This window comes from Acomys russatus, chromosome 32 (genome assembly GCF_903995435.1).
Source record: "Acomys russatus chromosome 32, mAcoRus1.1, whole genome shotgun sequence".
Taxonomy (NCBI): domain Eukaryota; kingdom Metazoa; phylum Chordata; class Mammalia; order Rodentia; family Muridae; genus Acomys; species Acomys russatus.
Window position 1 is genome coordinate 15,681,196 of NC_067168.1, and position 6,730 is coordinate 15,687,925.

General features: G+C 38.2%; 1 non-coding gene across 1 annotated transcript; it reads right to left on the bottom strand.

Annotated features, from left to right (window-relative positions):
* Window positions 1–466: 466 nt before the first annotated feature.
* Window positions 467–571, bottom strand: LOC127184471 (small nucleolar RNA U13). The gene has a single exon (XR_007830117.1). It is a non-coding gene; the product is annotated as a small nucleolar RNA U13 (small nucleolar RNA).
* Between the last annotated feature and the right edge of the window lie 6,159 nt (window positions 572–6,730).

Sequence of the window (6,730 nt, forward strand, 5' to 3'; positions counted from 1 at the left end):
TGCCAATATGGCTCCCATTTCCAAATTGTAATAGAAGGACATTGCCTTGACTAATTTTCAATGGTTATTTCTCCTAGAAGAGCTTAAGTTTATTCTCATCCATATGTATTCAAAGATGGATATAATCGTGTTTTGTGTGTGTGTGTGTTTGTTTGTCTGTGTGTTTGTGTGTGTTTGCATGTGTGTATGTGTTTGTGTTCCTGTGTGTGTTTGTGTGTGTGGGTGTTTACATATGTGTGTTTTCTCCTGTTGTTGCTATTGTTTTTTCAGGTAGGGTATCATAGAATCCAAGCTGGCCACAAACGTACTTTGTAGTTGAAGGTGACCTAGAATTGCTGACCCTACTGCCTTCACATGTGACACCTTTTCTTTGCGTTCAAGGAAATATTGGGCAAAAGACCTTTGTCAACCAATAACAGTGACATAAATGTGGTTTTTTAAATTTTTTTTTATTTTTATTTTTCAACGTCAGACGGGTAATGTGCCCACGTCGTAACAAGGTTTAGTGGGCGGCACATGTCATGCAGAGGCGTGAATACCCAATCATCACGCTTATGAACCAAAAAAGGATCTAAATGTGGTTTTTTTTTAATGGACAATCTTGTTGCAAAATTCTCTTCTGGCTAAATTTCTAAGTCAGAGTAACATTTCTTCCATGAATAGATTTTTAATACATTCTTTTTTCCCATACATCTTTTAAAAATAATATCAATAGCTCTCTGAACTTTCTAGTGAAAGAATGATGAAAGAATTGCCTGAGCTCTGTGTAAACAGAAGGGAGCAGGGGTAGAAACACAATTCAGTGCTCAGGGAGTCCTTTTCTGTGACTCAAACTCGCATGAAATGACCCCAAGCCCAGATCGCAACTTTGTTACCAACCCGACCTCTCTGCCAACACTTTACGCAAGCAGAGAGCACTTGGGACAGCTTGAAACTGCCCTAGTGGGCAGTCATTATAAGAATTTCTCTGTCACCTAACTGATTGGCCATCCTTTCACAGAATCCTCACATGGCTTCTTTTTCCAGCCAGTTCACAGAGGTATCTTCCCCATTCCTCCTCAACGGTTCCCTCCTTCTCAGTAAGGACTTAGGGGCCACTGACTAAGGAGAGATGGTCACCTGCAGTGTGACATGCTGGCGTCCCATGCCTTACAAATGAAACTGAACGGTCATTAGCAGACTTTACCATGCGAGCAGAGGACACAGCAATGCAGCAGGAGTCAGGAGCCTGCATCCTTCCCTCTTTATCACCTGTAAGACATGCCAACACACAGGGTGTTTTCTGACACACCTCTCTGCCTCTTTTTCTGCATCTGGAATAATTGAAGGCATTATGTGGACTATGGTTGCCCCTGCTTCGGTGCTCTGTGTACTTAACATCTGTTTCAGGGACCGTCTTTTGAAATCAGTTTTCTTCCTCTCTTCAGTAGAACAAAATTTTGCAGCCAGTGATATCAAGCGGGTAACCTGATTTGTGACTAATTATGTATGCAAATAGCCTCAAAAGTGACATTAGGACATCTAATGATGAGTACTTTTGACTGGTGCCTGCACAGGAAAGGCATGCTTTCTCTGTGGCTAGTTATGTAAACCCCTCCTCAATAAATCATATCAGAGAACAAACGTTTAACTCATCCTTAGACTTCCCACTATGATCAAATGGAACACAAAATTATAAGAAAACTGTCACTGCTACAAACAAATAAACATGCAAGCAAGCAAGCAAACAAACAAACAAACAAAAGTCCTGCAAACTGGCTCCAGTGCTTGCTTTTTCTGCTCCTTACAATAGGCACTGGACACAGCCATGACCACTTCTGCCCACTTAACTCATAACTTCTATACATATTCAGAATATGTACTGGGTGCTGAGAACCAAAATGTTAGTATTTTTCACACAACCTCAGTACATTTGTTACCTTCTCTGTTGAAGCTTGTTGGGTGTTTTGGTTGAATTCAGCACACCCCTTTAGTGGCTGATAATGCCACGCGTTTCCTGTATGTGATACTTAGCGGTGAACGCGGATCTGCACGCACACTGGTGCTCTGTCTGGCTAAATAACTGCACACTTTTCCTGGGAGAATGTAGTGGTGGGAGTTGCTGCTTCTCGTTCAATGTTATTGTGACTATTGCCCAACTGGTGGATACCAGATGCTTGCTTCAAATACCAAGGGTAAAGTCACCCCAGTGTGGCTGCTAAAACAAACAAAAACCTTAGCTGTCTTAAATAACATCCTCTTTTTAGATAATCTGGCCAAAACTTGGTGGACACCTGTGTTATATTAATAAAATATATAAAACCCTTAACAGGTTTATAGACAAATTTGATTTCACTCAACGACTGTCCTATAAAGCTCCTATTAGGAAAATGACATTGTTTGAAGGGCAGCGTGATGTGTGAAACGTGACACAGGCAAGGTCTCTACTTCAGTAAAACAAATCAAAACAGTGAGCTAGAAATCGTTGTGAAAATGTTGACGGCACAAGCACAGAGTCAGAAAGCAAAATAAATATGCAGCTTTTTTAAGTAATAAAGAAAAGAAAAGAAATGACACAAAATCATCTATAAGATAAGGCAATTTTTCATACAGGCTCAGATACAGTGTACTATTAGCAATAAGGGAAGTACTATGTCACTGATCTGAAGAGGCTTCCTCGAGCTGCCTCTTTGAAATGCACTGAGCACCATCCTTTTAAGAACCAACCGTGATGGGAAAATACACTGAGAACCAGAGACAGCTCAGGCTCCCCTGGTGGTGCCTCCACTTACATCTCGCCAGACTATTTTCCAGAATTCTTCAGAATCTGCAGAGACTGTCTGTCACAGGGAGCAGGTGTAAAGAAACAGGAGAGATCCAAATCGACCGGTGAGGAGTTGGATCCCTGGTGTGCAAGCTCTTGGATGCGATGGTGAGTTGTGTTGGGTTGTGGGTGATGAGACGCTTCAACTCCTCAGGCAGAGCAGCCGTGTAACAAAGCAGTAGCCATTCACTCATGCCTCAGCCCTGCGAGGATTCTCAGGGCTCGGAAAGCACACAGAAGCATTTGATGCCTGGACTCCTGCTGATGGCAGCAGAGAATAAAGAGTAGCCAGAAGAGATTTAAGAGGGAGTGTGCATTCTCAGTGTTGTACCAAATGTTTCTCAGCTAGTTAATGCTGTCAATTTTATAAGTGATTTGGAGTTTAGTGCCTGCAAAAATAAACCAAACAGATCCCATGAAGAGATAAATTAATTTTGTTCTCTGGCTCCCTCCACGCAGATACGCACACTTTCCTAAAATTTGGCAGTAGCTTTGATGTGAACAACTTTCTGTAAGTTTTGGTTTTGTTATGTTTTGAATCAGAGTCTCCTTATATTGCCCAGGTTAGCCTCAAAGCCTCGGTCTCAAGCAATCTTCCTGCCTCAGATCACCACGTAGCTAGAACTGCATTCTGTCCGTATATTGATTTTGTAGTGGGTTATTTCAGCTTTCAGAAATTAAATGAAATAGTTAACTTAAAAAATCCTATCCAAAATAATCTAATAAAACAAATTTAAGAGCTATATGAAGCAGTTTCAGAAAAATCAAATGTTCAATAGAATTGCCATATTTGTTAATACGTGCTACTATTTGTGTCTACAATTGTAGAACTTTATTGAATTAGATAGTATTAATGTGTCAGTGTTTGAAATTCACTTAATCGTCATCTGATTTTTTTCATCATCCTAAAAATGTAGACACTATAAAGCTGTTTGAGCGAAATTAAACATGAATTATAGACCTCTATCGGTTTAACCTGCTGATTACTAATTTTCAGACCAAATACAGAACTAATTCATTGATAATGTGTCAAGTGACAAAGAAAACTATTCTTATCAAAAAAAAAAAAAAAAAAAAAAAAAAAAAAAGAAAAAAAAAAAAGAAACTATTCTTATCCAGATTATAAATCAATGAAATCCTCACTACTGGGTAACACCAAGAGTGAAAATATTCATTTGAGCTCTGAGTAAAATAGTCGCAAGGCTTCTATTTGCTCAGCAGAGACCATCTAGAATGCATACCTTGCTGAAATACTCAGCTGAAATAAACAGTGTGTTTTGGTAGAAAGCAGGGTAGAAAGTCCAGGGTGGGTCTAGAATTGCTTCTGAAATGTCTGAGATTTGGTAACACACTTTTAATTCACAGAGATGCTCTCACATGCAAACAGCAAGGCCCAGATCACAAAGCATGATTATAGTGTAGCCTAACAGTCCCAAAGCTTCCACAGTCTCATCTGTATTCCTAAGGTTGCAAGAAAAATCACAATACCACTTCTATTGCTTTGTGTTTTAAATGCATTGTCTGTCCTAAGCAAGACCTTCGTCAACAGTGTGTAAACTAAAGGAAATTAGGAAAAAAAATACTCCTGGATAATTTTCCACTTTGTAGATTCACTGAAGAATAGTTTGGGGTTTTTCAAAAGATGATTAATTTACTAAACAAAATCAGATTATGGGAAATACTTTGATATGTTAAATGCACTGACATAAATATGTTAAATTTTGCATGGGTCTCTCTACCTCCCCAGTGCTAGCATAATACATATATAACCACTTTCAGGTTTTACATGAGCCCTGGGCATGGCATTCAGCTTCCCACGTGTGTGTGGCTTATATCAAATTTGAGACAAATCAAAAGTTTCATCCTAAAAAAAAAAAAAAAAGCGGCTAAAGTAATTTGCCAGACAAGCTTGATTGACACAAGGATTTGGATCTTTATTTAAAAAAAAACTTTTCTAGCTTAAGCAAACATCTGTAAATTATAGAGAAAACTTTCCATCAATATTTTGAAATATTTTATTTAGAAAATATACTGGGTTTAAAATTTTTATTAGTGTAAAAAATTCAAATGTTATACTTATTGATGAATGGAAAAGAAGTATTGATTCTAACAGCATAAATTTTTATTTTTATTTTTATTTAACATTTAAATTCTGATCCGTGACTATGACAAGGTCTGTCACATAGACAGAAATAATAATGAATGTATTTTATATTTGTGACTCCCTGTCTGTGTGAACACAGTCTCCCACAGAGGACTTTAAAGACTGTCAAGCAATCACTCTTTCAAAGTATCTTAATTGGAACACACATCGCCAAGAAATCATAAAATTATACAATAATCTATATTAATACATGTTCCATTTTTTTCACCCAAAATCGATAATAATTTTTGGGAGTTGTACACAAATTTATTGTGTAACAACATCCTTAAATTTTTTTATTAATTAAACATTTCTTATTTTTTACATATACATTTATATTATTACATGTGTGTACAATAAACTACCTATAGCAAGAAGAACCATGGCACAATCAGGAATTATATAAATGCTACATTCCTAGTGTTTTGGCTATTCGTATTTGACAGCCTTGAAGAAAACATCTTTCCTATCTTGGTGTGTTTAAAATTCTGAATGTAGGTCTATCTCCATTCCATCTTGTCATTATCAACTTTAAACATCTATCTACACCTAGAAGCATCTTAGCCCCTAAACAGCTAAGCTTCATTGTAAAAACTAAGCTACCTGGTCTTCAACTCCATCAGAGACTTGAGAAGGAATAAACTTGATTACCTGAGTATGCCGGGAGTGCAGGGTAGTAGCTTTCCAAATGAGAAGATGACAGAGACAGTTTTGCTACCTGAATAGTCACCAAAACTCTCTATAATGTTGGAGCATCTTCTTCAGCCTTCTGGTCCAATATATCACACACACACACACACACACACACACACACACACACGCATAACACGTACATATTGTTCACCAAACTCTATACACAAATCTGGAAAATCTTCTCCCATTTATCTCAGTGTGTTGTACGGCACCAACTATTTAATCTGTGGCCAAGCAGTATTAGATTAGGAAGGGCCGTTCAGAGATTCGGACTGGATTACGCATTAACATACAATAAAGCAAATAAGAAATGGATCCAGGATGACCCCAAGTGAAGAACAAAACACCAAGAAGAGTAATCTGTTGGCCACAGCTTGATTTGTCTCTGGGCTTATGAGAGGAAGCATGCCAACTCCTTGGATGCTGAAAACTAAGAATAATCCCAAAGCAAACATTCAGACACTACAGCATCCTCAAATCCATCCCCAAGTCCCTCTGAAGGGGCTCCAGTGAGTTAGTGTGGACGTGTGCATTGGACGTTGCTGTGGTTTCTCTTAGGGCCATGCTGCTGAAGTTGTGGTTAGTGGCTGAGTCTCACACAACTTGAGAGAGTCCGTGCATTGGAAGGAAGAGTTTCAAAGCATTTCACTTCTGGCGGCTACCTGGGAACAGGAAGGAAAGAAGTGTGTGTGTGTGTGTGTGTGTGCTCTTAAAACAGCATACATCAATAAATCAGCATCCATGGCAACTTCCTCAACTGCAAGGTGATACATATCAGCCTTTTATCCAGACATAAAGAATCTTTTTCAAAGCTATGTTATTTTAAAACTTCATACAGAAGTACATCTGAAGTTTTGAACCACTCCCATTTCTTAGGACTTGGACTATTAAAAACAACTCTCGTCCTCTTTGAGGACTTCCCAGGGTCAATAATATGAATCAAGTTACCCCATATTCTTATATATGTGAGCGTTTGAATAGACAAAATAAAATACTTCCTTTTTGATCTAAAATGGCATTTCCTATGTAGAAACAAAAAGCCAAAAGGGAAGTTTTAAGTCTTTTGCGGTAAGTGTCCGAAGAAATTTGTG